The sequence below is a fragment of the Meleagris gallopavo genome, chromosome 13 (genome assembly GCF_000146605.3).
Source record: "Meleagris gallopavo isolate NT-WF06-2002-E0010 breed Aviagen turkey brand Nicholas breeding stock chromosome 13, Turkey_5.1, whole genome shotgun sequence".
Taxonomy (NCBI): domain Eukaryota; kingdom Metazoa; phylum Chordata; class Aves; order Galliformes; family Phasianidae; genus Meleagris; species Meleagris gallopavo.
The window spans coordinates 12,907,233-12,920,897 of NC_015023.2; the positions used below are offsets into that span (position 1 = coordinate 12,907,233).

Below are 13,665 nucleotides of genomic sequence, written 5' to 3' on the forward strand. Positions count from 1 at the left end.
AAAATCCAAAGGATTCCAAGGAAACAAACCTATATACCATGTTTGTCCTGTGTATGTTTGGCTTTGTTCTTTTCTGCAGTCTTTTCATTATTGCCAGTGTGCTGGCCGAACCCTTTCTATAGAAAGAATAATCGTAAATCTGCATGAAGTTCACGATGATTAGTTTCTCTTGGAGTTGGGCCAAAGAATAAGCCTTTCTCCAATACAGCCTTCACATGCAGGCTCAGTCAAGAATTCGTTTATTAATCCTATCAAGGCTGGATTAAGCCACCCAGAGGCCCTAGTGACATCAAGTAACTCTGCGCCTTGAGATAGGCCTCCCAATCGAAAGATCTCCAAAACAGCAAGTTAGAGGTTAGCCCTGAACACAGACCACGCTGTATCTCTACTTAATCCCAAAGTGCTGGATCAGGACACCCACATCGAGGCATCTGTCTCTCCACTGCAAGCACTAATAGCCTGTGCTCCAGTTTAGGCCAGGACGCAAAACGCAAGCGTGCTACAGGCGAAAGGACGTAGGAATATTTAATAGACAGAATGTGTTCTAAAGGATATTGTAACTGAAGATGAGAAGATAAAGTCTAAGCAACTCAGTAGCCAACCTAAGAATTTCTTTACTCATACCCTTTTTATTCCATAAGCACATTGGTGAAAAGATTTCAGCAGACATTTCATGTATCAAAATCTTCTACAAGTTTACTTATCCATACACAGTATTATTTTGGTATCAAGAGCAATCATACCTTGATTCAAATAGTCTTTCTACAAGCTGTATTAAAACTCTGTCACTCCATTTCCTGAGAGCTCAGCTGACTCCTTTTTGGTTTCCTAGCTTAAATTCTTCATCTTTCATTTTAAAATGCAGATTTTGAGGTTGATGCTCTACTTCAGAAGCAAGATTTGGCTAAAAACCTGATTTCTGCCTTCTTTTATCAATTTGGCTATTTCATTTCAAGAATATAAGCACAATTTTCCTGCTGCAAAACTCCCACCTGGTCAGCCTTGTTAGAAATGTTTGTGCCTCCTCTCAAACAGATCCCCTCCCCCCCTTCCTACCACATCCCGCTCTCAATCCAGGCAAGATTTGTTACAAACATTTCACAGAGCTCTAACATTGTGTGAACTCTTGCTGAATTATTGTTGTTCCAGGAGTGTCCTGGGGGGATTTTCAGAGCTGCTGTGAGACAGTGATACTCCTCGTGGAGGACTAATAGATTGTCACTGCTTCCACTGGGAACAATGAAGGTCAGATATGCTAGCTAACCTATGTTAACACGCAACTTCCTTGCTCTGCTCAGGAACAGCATTGAAAAGAATACCATGCTTAGGTATCCCTCATTGCCATTTCACATACTGCATCAGTCCTAGCAGTGAGGGCTTTTGGCTTCAGCCTGACCCCTAGCAAATCAACTCACTAATCCCACAGGATCCACTACTTCACCTGCACCAACAGAGCAAATCTCAAAAGGCAGAAAGGGAGAAAAAGGACAGGAGGAGAAGTCACCTGCTCAAAGCATCTCCCCCAGGCAGCTCAGCCAGTGTTTTATGACATTCTGAAAACTTAGGAGCAAATGAAAACCTGGACAGGAAAGGTGCTTCCATCCTCCTGCAGCACACTCCTACTTATCATCACACACACCTGGATTAGTCCCTAAAAACTGTTGTGCTTTCTTTTTAACCAACCCACCCTACTTTTGTTTTGTGTTTTTGTGTTCCTTTTCTTACCTGTCACCCGGGGCTCTTCCAGAAGAAACAGACTGCACATTCACAACCTGACAGAGGCTGGTGGATGAATTCTTCATCCTCTGGATCCAGATATTTTTTCTGGGTCCTGCAGGAGCTGTAGCCTTCTTGCCCATCTGGTGCCTTATAAAAGACAAAGGTTTTGTTTTGAGCATGTATGTTCACTATTCAATGCTGTCCTTTAACACATGTGCATACATGCATCTGTTGATCTTCTGTTTATCAATACGATCCAGTCCAGTGTTTTATGACATTCTGAAAAACTTAGGAGCAAATGAAAACCTGGGCAGGAAAGGTGCATTCAGAAGTTTTGAAAGAAAATCTAATTCATAAATATTAGAACTACAAGGGGAAATGAGCCACAGCTTGATCACACAACAAGAATAGCAATTAGGAACAATTGTTGAATTTAGTTTAGGTATGCAGCATACGTAGGTAAATATACTGAATGCTAATGGTTTTATAATAGTCTTATTAATTCACACACATAGTTAATGTTTAAGATAAACTCCCCATCTTTAGAGTAATTTATGCATTCCACTTTTATAGAATTCCAATTGAATGAATATGAACATAATCATTTTGCACAAATGTTCTCTAAGGAGTGTGCAGAGAGTCTGAGGCAATGCTGAGGCTCCCCACAGCTTTATTCATAATGGATCAGTCTATTCATTCCTTATTAATTTAATGGAGTACAACTGAGCAGTCTAGCAGCTTGAGCTTATGAGTGTTTCACAAATGGGGCTTTTTGCCTGTAATCGCTTAATCCTACTGGCTAGGCCTCATAAATTGAATAAAGGAGTGAACTAGGTTTTAATTAAGTCTAAGGAATGAGCTTGTCTGAAAGATACTACAGCCTCTTAAGATCACAGTGGTGAAGTGTGTTTGTCCAGAAGTCTGGTGGGGGCAAGCAGCCTGGTTTAGTTAGGGTAGAGATCAGTTGCTTTGATGTGAGGTATTTGTTAATACCTTTTCTTTTTAATTAAAAATCCATTTTCCACTGTCAGTACCATCCAAAAGCACAAGCGAGAGAACTGCAGCAAACCTGACTGGTTTGGGGAAGCAAAAGGGATTCATTCTTTCTGACTCCATAAAGGAGCTTACAGCCTGATGCTGGCAATCAGAGAACAAAACATTTGGCCAAGCAGCTCTGAGCTACTCTGTGTCAGGGCCCATTGCCTCGGGTTGAGCCAAATGCATGCAGAACTCAGGAGCAAAAGCACAAAATGGGGAGTTGGGCTCTCACCCCCTTCGAGGGGTCCTATGCATCAGGTCGGAGGTAGCAGGCTCACAGCCACCTGCCTACTCCACTACAGAGCACAGCTTTCTGCCCCAAGCATACCCACACACCAGCTCAGGAGGAACAACTCAGTGCTGGTTTCTGATCAAATCTGAGCAAGACACAGGAATTAAAGCTCCTCTCCTGTGCTCTCAGAGGTCCTGTCCTGCCAGCCTCTTCTGAGAGAAACAGAAACAGAGAACCACTCCTGCTGCAAAACGTATTTGCAGCCACTTTCTTTTACAGTTCAGCTGCTGGAGAAGCAATTCTGTCTCAGGCTGCAAACCAGCCTGGCTCTCAGCTCAGTTAGGACAGAGGGGCCTTCAGCTCCCTGCCTCTCCGCAACAGCCTCCAGAGAACAAAAATCACCTCCTACACTCCTCCAAACTACCTGTTGAGAATATATCCTATGCAACAAGGATTTTGAGATTTGTGGTGATGTAAAAGCTTTCCTGATGAACGTATTCCATCTCCTCCTCTGGTGGGCTCTTGTAAGTTAGCTGTATTGGATACAGAATAGATGCGAGGCATTGAGCTCGAGTGCTCTCCTCCCTCCTGGGACCAAGGCTAGAATGTAAACAGCACTGCATTCTGTTATAAAAACTACCAGTTTGGTAAATCATCGTTCAGGGTGCAGGATTTTCTTCTTGTAAATAGAGATAAAGAACAAGATTCTGGGGAATCTGTCAGTTGCTTTGCAGTATAATGAAGGGAGACAATATATTGTTCCTACTGTGATTTGCAGTTCCAGTGCAAAGATTCTGAAAGTACTCTGTAACCCAGGTATGGTTTTCACACACCCATGCAACAGCATACTGCAGTCCCAACAGCAGTCAGACTCTTTTTGCTGAGAGTATTATGTACAGACATGGCAGAGGGAGCCCCTGACCCCAGACTCCCACCTACGGGCAGTATTTTACAGGCCTGGCATTCATTTGTCATTTTCCTTCCATACTCACAAATAAGAAATGGGGAACTGTAGGGCTGGTGAAAGGAAGGCTAATTTGCCTAGCTTGCTTCTTGTGGGTTTTACTGAATTATGCTGCTGCCCCTGAGTCATGCTTTGGTATTAGGTTTTAGCTGTAGGTTTAAGTTATGCCAAAGGCAGGAAGGAGATGAATTTTAATTAGGCACCCATCTCTTGATGAATTCTCCTAGGATGCTTTGAAAATCCAGGCCCTAGAGCTGTCATGTGTGTGTGCATGCTTGTTCCTGGGCATGTTGTATATATCTGTGCATACACAAATCTACATAAATAAATAAAGCGACACGATCAGATGTTCAAAGGCATTCAATCCTTAGCAGCACCCTGTTGTTCTTAACAAGGGTTGGTGCCTGCTGAGCTCCTCTGAAAAGCCAGTCCAGATCTCTGACTGTGGGGAACGCTGAACTTTATACAGCTGAGATGAACGTACACCATTTCTAATGAGAATTAAGTTTTAATTGCTTTGCAAGATCTGGATCTGAGAGGGGTAGAACATTGTATCTCTCCAATTGTTTGGCATTTCAGTTTAAACCCACCTCTCTCAGCCTGGTGATGACTTCAGGCCCAGGGCAGCTTCAGTCCAAAGGCTCCTGTCATGGCAGTGGCAGAATTCCGAACACCTGCTGCAGATGGGTGAAAAAGAATTAAACAAACACCAGAAGTGCATGCTAAAATGTAAATGCAAGCTGTATTTATTTTAAGGGCTGTTATGATTGCTTAATTACAGTTCTTAAAGAAAAAAAAAAACAACAATAAAAAAAAAACCAACTAAAAAACTGTCTTTTGGTCCTCTAAACAGCTTGTGTTCAACACACAGCTAGAAAGGCAGGCCAGACTCATCTCAGAATGATGAACATACAGTGGTCACAATTTTCAAACAAGTATTATTCGGGATCTGAGATTATTTCCTGTTTTGATTAAATTTTCTAAACTACTGAAAACTCTTTTTTAATTATTCATACAAGCAGCAAACAAGTGGGCTCCAGTACGTGAATATGAAGGAGTGGAGGCCTCTAGATGTGCTTTTGAGAGCACTCCTCATGTCAGCACACTTACTGGAGTTCATCCCCCCAGGGTCTGAAAGGCAGACTGCTTTGAAAAGGAATCAGAACTATGAAGTTGCAAAACCACAAAATCTGACAAAGACAGAGGACTCAAATGATATCTCTCTCCATTAAAAAAGAAAAAAGACTAGACTCTGTTAGCAAGAATTCAGTGAGGGGCAAAGAGCTGGTTGGAGCAATTCAGCATCTGTACTTTGCAGATGAAAAACTGCACAACAGAAGATGAAGAGCCAATGGAGTCTGACAGCCATGTGTGACCCTGAAATGCCAAAGTGGACATCAGAGCTGGTCCTTGGACTCACAGATCCCTCAATCCCAAGCAACCTCTCATGGTAGCCAACACATTTATACAGCTCAACCCTTCCCCTCCCACCTCATAATAAGATCAGAGCCCCTCCACTTGGCTTGCCACTTGAGTTGCTGTAGCTCAGCGAAACAGACGATACATGTGTGAAGAAAATCTGTGGAGCTGCTGGAACATCCCACAGAGTTAGCAAGTCAAAAGGATCATTCAATATCCTTGTTTTTTCAGTGTAAGTAGTTAATGGGGAAATACCTCAGAAGTACATTTACACTTAACAAGTGGAAGACTGCAGGTACCTCCCGTGTCAGCAGTCTGCTGCATAAATGCATAAAGCCATCTGTATCAAAAGTACTACTGATCTGTTTTTAAAAATGGTTAATTTTATACCAATGGCACTTAAAAGAGCTAACATATAATAGACTGCAACATTTTCCAAACTAGTGCAATTTTTAAGGTGCTGCTAACACAGATCTATTGACTGATTTGCACTAATTACTTACAAAAGATGCTCCAGGGCAAATCTCACACTCTCACTCAATTTACAAAGGAGGTCGTTCAGCAATTGACAAGGTGTGCCCCTCCACTTGAAAGCTGTTGGATTGGAAAGAAAATAAATACTGAAGTCCGAGAAAATGGAGAGAAAATGTCAAGCTAACATAGAATTCTCTTGATGTTGTTAATTGTTAACACAAAATTCCTCTGGTTTTCATCATCCTGCAAAGGAGAAATGCACAACTGCCACAAATGTTACATCTGTGTAAGAATTGGTCCTAATGTGCTAATTTGTTTGTCTCCTTGTAAAGTACTTTTCAAATTTCTGTGGACACAGTACTTAGGACCAGACAGGAACCAAGGCAGGTAACTTCCTAGGAGGAATGCATCCAAGGACAGCACAAGGGGCCATTCCCTTACTTTTTTTGTGCATGGGAACAAGGAAATTGTACCTAGCTATCTGCACTAGGCCAACTGATCAGCTCAATGGGCTCTAGAAAGAGGCTGTGGCCAAAAGCAGCCAGCAGGCTGCTTATCAGCAGCGTCTGGGCAAAGCTGGATGCAGTCCCCCACACTGCCCACCAAGCTTCCTGACTCACCATTTCTAATTCCACATTAGAAAGCTGCAGACAGGTGAGACAGAACGGCAGACAAGTTAGGAGTCTTTTTCACATTCCCACACTATGATAGAATATATATACAATCAAAAAGCAATTTAAGTTAGCATTAATGGTGAAAAACAGGATGCCAGCATTGTCTACTGCAACAGCTGTTCAGCATCTGAATGAAATACTGTATCCAGCATTCACCCATCTCATAACATCCTTTTTGTAAGTCTCCGAGGTCACCTAAACACATTTATTGACTTCATTATTTTTATATAGGGGGAAAAAATGGATGCTGCTGTAGAGCTGAGCAAATAACTCACAATAAAATCTTTATTCAGTATATTTCATCTTTTTTTTTTACTGTTCTTGCAACATAGTGAAATTCTTACACTTACCGATTATCTAAAATCACTATCTGAGAATTTCTGCAGTAAATTTTTTTATGCTACAAGATGTTCTTGGAAAGTTCAGGGTGAATATTTACCATTAAGTCTGTGCTTGTTATTTAGATAAACCATGCAGCACCGTTTCTGTTCTCCAATTGACTTTTGTAATTTATAGGACAGCACAACTTGTGAATTTTACTGGTGAGCGTACATGACAAATCCACTAACAGTTGCTTAGAGTAGCTCAGATTCTAGGACATGTCAAGAATTAATTTCTTGAAGAGTAAAATTAAAAAGCAATTTAAAGGATCATATGCCAGGTGTCCTATCCAGAAGAAACAGAACCAGAAAATGTGATAGCAATACACAAATCAGAGGTTGATTAGCTGTACATACTGTGAAATGAAACTCCCAGTGCCACATTACATGAGAGTGTGGGTATACTTTTTTACCTATTTTTCCTTCTTTTTTTTAAAAAAAAGTCATTTTTTAAATTTATTTAAGAAGACTATTTAATTCCACTGAGTTCCCCTTTCACTCATGGCCTGAATCAAAGACAGCCAGATCCTCAGATGCTATCAGTCACCCCACGTCCTGTCGACATGTTGATGAACTTATGAAAGAAGGCTATGAACGACATTGCTGAAACAAATACATTTGCATGAAAACTGTAGCTCACAATGTTCACAAGGGAGATACATTAGTAGGAATCCAGATGAACCCTAGATCGTTCAGGATATGATGATACTAACTCCTGCTGATACAGATGGGTACTGATTTCGCAATATGGAGTTCTGAAAAGTAGATTTGCTTCAGCGAGCTCATATTTGGATCTTGTTTTGAAGCAGGCTAAGGAATTCAGACATCCTCAGGTACAGACATATATAATTTTAGAGTGCTCTTAGCAATGAGTCTCTTCAAACTGAATGAGGTCTGCAATTTGCTTGACCCATCCCTATTAAAACAAATGAACCAACAAGTGAAGTACATAGCTCATTATGAGTATAAAAATAATTCAAAGCAAGCCCCCCACTGGCTCAGCACAAAGGGATGGCTCCTTGGTTGGTTGCTCAGGGCATAAGTAGGAATGACACAAATGCAAATTGTATTGAGGGAACAACGATGCAGAGCTATGTATGTGGGGAAAAGTTTCATCCTTTAACTGCACACAGGGGATCATTCAGATGTCTGTTCAAAGGAAATTAAGCCACGAGCTCTGAACAAAAATGTCTCTTCTATGATGGGCAGACAGGGTGCCACAATTTCTAATGAGCCAAGTTTTATCCAAATGTTTTTGGAATTTTTGTGTATTTTTCACCAAAGTAATTTTATTTAATTAGAACAGGAAATCCAAGGAAAGCATTACTGGATTTCTATAATTGCCAGAAACACATCAAAAGAAACAGAAGCCTTGATATGGTGGCACGAGATTGACACTAAGAGGTACCATGTTCTCTTAGTTTTGGACTCCTCTTCTTAATCTTTCCACCAGTGTGCAAGTCAGTAAGTCACAGTTAAGTTCCAAAAACTGTCTCCATTATTACACAAATACAGGTCTAGCTCTATGCTAAATGCTTTTTATGACATTGTCTGCAAAAGAAGACAGTGCAAAAACTGCTGGAAGAGATTATGGCCAGTTCATGTGCCCTGCATACACTACAGGAATGGCAAGGAAAAGCTCTGAGGCAGCTGTCTGACATTCAAGTTCCAACCACGCTGGTACAACTGAAATAAAGGCCTTAGGACACTGCCAGTCTCCCTTTCGTTTTAGTACTGCAAGTGATGTTCCAGATGATCACTCAGCAGAGGTTCAGCAGCACTGACACCCGAGTTAATGCAAAAGACCAAAAGGAACTTATCTCTCCAAAGAGCTCCTCTAGATCTAGACATAGGTGACATACACGGTATGGTCTCACCTTGACTTCCAGTAGTCACACGTATCTCTCAGTTGCCCAGCCAGTGGGACTGGTCCATCCATGGGCAACCTCAAAACGGGAAATGACTGACATGGAACACATGGAGCAGCTTCCTGTCTTCTAGAGTCTGTTGTGATAGAACAAGGGGAAACAGATCCAAACTGAAAGTGAAGATATTTTGATTGGATATATAGAAAAAGTTATTTATAATAAAGGCTGCCAGAGAGGTGGTGGATGCCCTGTGCCTTAAGACATTCAAGGTCAGACTGGACCGGGCTGTGAGCAACCTGATGTCCCTGTACATTGCAAGGGAGTTGGACTAGATGGTCTTTAAGAGCCCTTTCCAACACAATTCTATGATTCTGTTCTGTGATTTTAAATGGTGATTCTTTGAAGAATTCTCCAGAGGTGACACAAGAGGACAAAATCCTTATCCTCCTGAAATGAGTGGGATCTTTGCCATTGACTCCAAGGGGGAACCAGGATTCCTTTTCAAGATGCTTTGAAAAAAAGATTGCAGACAGTCTCATTCTGAAGTATTAACTTCTATATCTTCAATAGCTACTGTTGATTTACACTTCCTGAGAATCTGACCCTTCAATGTTACAGGGAGCTTGGACTCTGTGCTTGCTGGCATTGCTACTCACCAGCCCAACCCTGTGCTGTGGATAACAAGAGAGCTTTAATCCCCAGCACTCTCAATCAACACCTTTCACCAGTGTCGAATTCACATTTTGTTTTGTTTCCTTAATGGAAGCTCACAGAAGAACAAAACTGATAAACTCCCTCTTGCTCAGACTGCAGGAGCACAGGATAATATACAAGTTAAATGAAACATTAGGAGGAATAGAAAGCACTTTAGAAAACATGCACTGCCTCTTTAACATTTCAAATTTTTCTTTTAACATAAAATTACAGCATAATATAAGAAAGGAATTCAGCGAGATGCTCTATCACAATACTTGGGCAACTTTAACTCATCTCAAGTGTTATTATAAGAAATAGAATTTACTGGTATGGACTTATATTCAATAGCACTCCTTCCCTTTTTAATGAAATGTCATTATTCCAATACAAATCCTTTCATTCTGCAACCCGCTCCCCCCTTCATCTCACTATATTTCATTTCCTGCAGTTACGTGATATTATTGCCTTTTTTTTCCACAGCTATTGATTTAGGTGTATATGGTTATTACAATGCAAAATAAAACAGTTCCCCCATCCATTCTACCTTGTACCGTTGAACATTAACTTAATTTGTTTCAAATCTGCATTTGATTTGGCAAGGAAACCATTTATCTTTATGAAGAAAGCCCTCATAAAGTAGGGACTTCAGGAGATCACTGCTTTAAAAATTTAATAGCCTTGTGTCTTATACACTAGAAAAATGAATTAAACCTTCAAATATTATATGTCTCAATGTAACCTTTTTGCATTTCATACTATGTTTAATTTATTATATCCCAGGAAGAAAAAAAAACCAAGACAGATAAAGTCTCATTAGATTTAGGGTGGTAGTTGGTTCTCAGTTTTGTTTTGGCTTGGGTTGGGTTCTTTACATTCCAGGACTAAAAGTCTATCAACTTGATATTATCAGTGGGATGTAGCTGAATGTGGTCAGGCTGGTGTTGGTTGTTCTGTGTCTGATTTTGCTTGATTTGGTTTTCAGCACTGATGAGAATCACTCAGCTCTGAAGCCACCTACAAAGTTGACCTTCCTAACCATATGTAACATGCAGTGTCTCTAAGAATTTCCGTGGAATGAGCACAGGACAGCTTTCAGAGTCTACAGCAATCACAAATCAAAATAATTTATGCATTCTCACTAAAACCAGAATGTTTGGATTGCAGTGTAGTGTATGATAACTTTGGCATGACTGGTGAAAGAATGAGGTAGGAAGAAGAAACATCCATGACTGTAATGGAAAAGTTCTGCTTTAAAGAGCCAGTCACTTGTATGACTAGGCTGATGAACAACATCAGCAAACAAGGGAAATCGATCAAATGGTTGTGGGGGTTTGAGAACTGCTTTAGGCATTTATGTCCCTTATTTACTGGGGGAAAAAAAACAAACAAAACAGCAGCATATCACATTGCCACATGCATACAGTTGTTCTGAACATCTTTAAAATACTTGTTTTCCTTAATTCAACGCATTCTTCTACTCTGAACAAGAGCTTACAATGAGCATACAAATGTGACCACATCCTAACACTATGCACCCTCCACTCCTCCTCGTATATGTTGGGAAGTTACCCGGGATCTTGAATCTTGAGTACAGGAGGCCTGGCAGCAGTGATCCTACAATTCCTTGTTCCTCTTTCCCATCCATTCTGCCCACTGATACGCCTCTTCTGTGCCCGTTGGCCATCTTAGCCAAAGAAAAGAAAACATCGTGTTTCCAAGACTGATTCTTGGGAAGGCCAATGTCACAAATCCAACCCATGGTAACAGTATACCTACTCTTACTCCGAGGACAGACAGCTCATATGGCTTGGTCTGGGTGAATACGACTTCAAGTTTAACCCCTAATTAGCAAAGTAGAAACACATCAACAGGTCCTCTAAGCCTAGAACTACAAGTAAATGAAACTGTGAGCAAAAATAAGAGCACATATTTAGATGATAAATTATAAAGGTAATATCTAACTTTAGGAGGTTGACCTTAGTAAACTGAGATGAAAGATACAATTTTAATATATTTTAATATAGTACTCAAAATAATTTGTTAGCACTCCCAGTAGTGAAAAAGTCATTGTCAAAAGATACCTAGAAAGAAGAAAGAGCTTCAAGCAGAGAGGCATCAAGAAAGAACCAAAGTACACTTAACCAGAAGTAAAAGCATCACAAAGGACTCCCTTTGGGAAGCCAAGGAAGTGAAGGGAAGGAGGCAATGAAAGAACTAAAAGTTGTGTAAGCAGGGAAAGAAGGAAGTTCATAATGCTCAGATGTAAAATAAATCCACCATCAGGACAACTTCCATCAGCATGCACTGCCACATTACTGAGCCATATTATTAGGTGCACCTAAGTTTTATTGATTTTACAACCATAAAGTAAACAACAGACACTAGAAATGCATTGAATTGGTCTCATTACAAATCTTCCTGCCTGTATCTTAGAACATTCTTAAGCTGCATTTAGCAAGCAACCTGGAAAGAGCTGATATACTGTGTAAACACATTAGAAACATGACTGTATTTGCCTATTTCTTCCCAGTAGGTAAAAAAGGGCTATTTTCATTGGATGATCTCCAGCAGTGAAATCAGAGCACAGCATTGTGATTAGTCAGCTCATACACTGAATTCCCAGTTTCAGTAAGAATAAGTAACATTCTAATTTAGAGCTGATATTTGACACCGTATGAGAGGGAAGGGGTTTGCTTTCCATTTTCTCCATGGACAACAGCGGTAAACTGCAAAACTCCCTGCTAAAGTGTATGATCTTTGGAGAATGCTAATTGACCTACTAAAGTTGGCTTATTTTATTCGATGAAATTTGCTTATCACAGGCCTCTAGGTGCTTTACACAAACAATATAAATGAAAATAATGAATAAACCAAATACCTAAGTGACAACGGGGACCACATCAATAGCTATCTGCCCAACAGAATATGGCTCAAAAGAAACTATATTATAGCATCTGATCATCTCCAAAGAGGGAACTTTCCCCCCTTCTGAGGTTTGCTTTATTTCCAAGCACAGGGGGATTTGTTAGTTTGAGGCAGATCAGGTATATCCGCCCCTTGCAGACTGCAGAGCACGGCAGTTCTGTGAATATGAGCACATGCAGAATTGATGCCATCCCGTGGGTGTAGAAAGTGGATATACAGGGAGTGCAGATCCTGATGAGAGCTCCTGCACTGCCAGGACAGAATTCCTCGGTGCGGTGCCTGGGCTGAGCTTACAGCACAGAGCTGCACAGCTCTCAGGCACCCTCCTGTTGGTCCCCTGCTCTCATGCAGCATGTGGGGCAGGCACGCCAACAGAAAAGCTTATCTCTGATTTTAGGCATTTTTTGAAGTACAGAGTTCCACACAAAAAATCCTGTAATCTTTTTTTCTACCTCTTTCTCTTTGCTTTGGTCACGTTCTGTTTTGTTGCTATTTCTGTGTGTTAGTTTCCTGCTCAAGATGAAGGGAGCAGCTCTCACGGAAAGGCTCAGCCAGCTCCCATGTTCTCTTTAGGTCAACCAGGTCAGAAAAAAGCCTCGTGTAGGAACCTGGGTAGGATCTGAGAGCACAGCCGTCACCTGGTGTGAGTCACAGCAATGCTAGAGGGATACAAATTATGAAAGTGTAAATGTAATATTGAATTAACCAGACTAGGCTCATGCCAGCTAGCTAACTAAACAAAGCTCAGCATGCCTTAATTCACCTGTCTGTCTGGGCAGCTCCGCTGCTCACTCTGAACTTGCAGGTCTAAGGCTGCCGGAGTCTTTGGTATCTGAAAGCCCACTGTCCCAACACTAAAGACCATGCTCTGTATCAGGGTCCTAGCACTGCCTGCCACACATGTGTGTCCTGCTGTCACCATTGCCTGCAATGCAGGGTTCAGGCTAGGACAGGAACCTCACCAGCTGCAGAAGTGCAACACACCTTTCACTACATTCATGATTCCTAAGAACTATGCAACTCGACCTCCTTTAAAGGTATCCACTGATTCTTTGGCCACTGACAGCAAAGCACACCATAATACTGTTCTTCACATATTCCATCCCTCTTAACAGGTATATGGAGAAACACACCTCCTCTTCTTTGTAGATTTAAAAGTTCACATGGGAAGAAGCTTCATTCAATCTTGTGCTAACATGAGATACACTTCACAGCTGTAATTTCCTGCAGCATCTAAACGTTTCCTGTTAATATTTTCCATGTTGTTGCTGTTTTT

General features: G+C 41.0%; 1 long non-coding RNA gene across 1 annotated transcript; it reads right to left on the bottom strand.

Annotated features, from left to right (window-relative positions):
- Positions 1-1,731: 1,731 nt before the first annotated feature.
- On the bottom strand, positions 1,732-8,900 carry LOC104913038. Its single transcript, XR_795077.2, has 4 exons — positions 8,778-8,900; positions 5,876-5,966; positions 4,544-4,630; positions 1,732-1,866 (listed from the first exon to the last, which is right to left on the bottom strand). It is a non-coding gene; the product is annotated as an uncharacterized LOC104913038 (long non-coding RNA).
- Between the last annotated feature and the right edge of the window lie 4,765 nt (positions 8,901-13,665).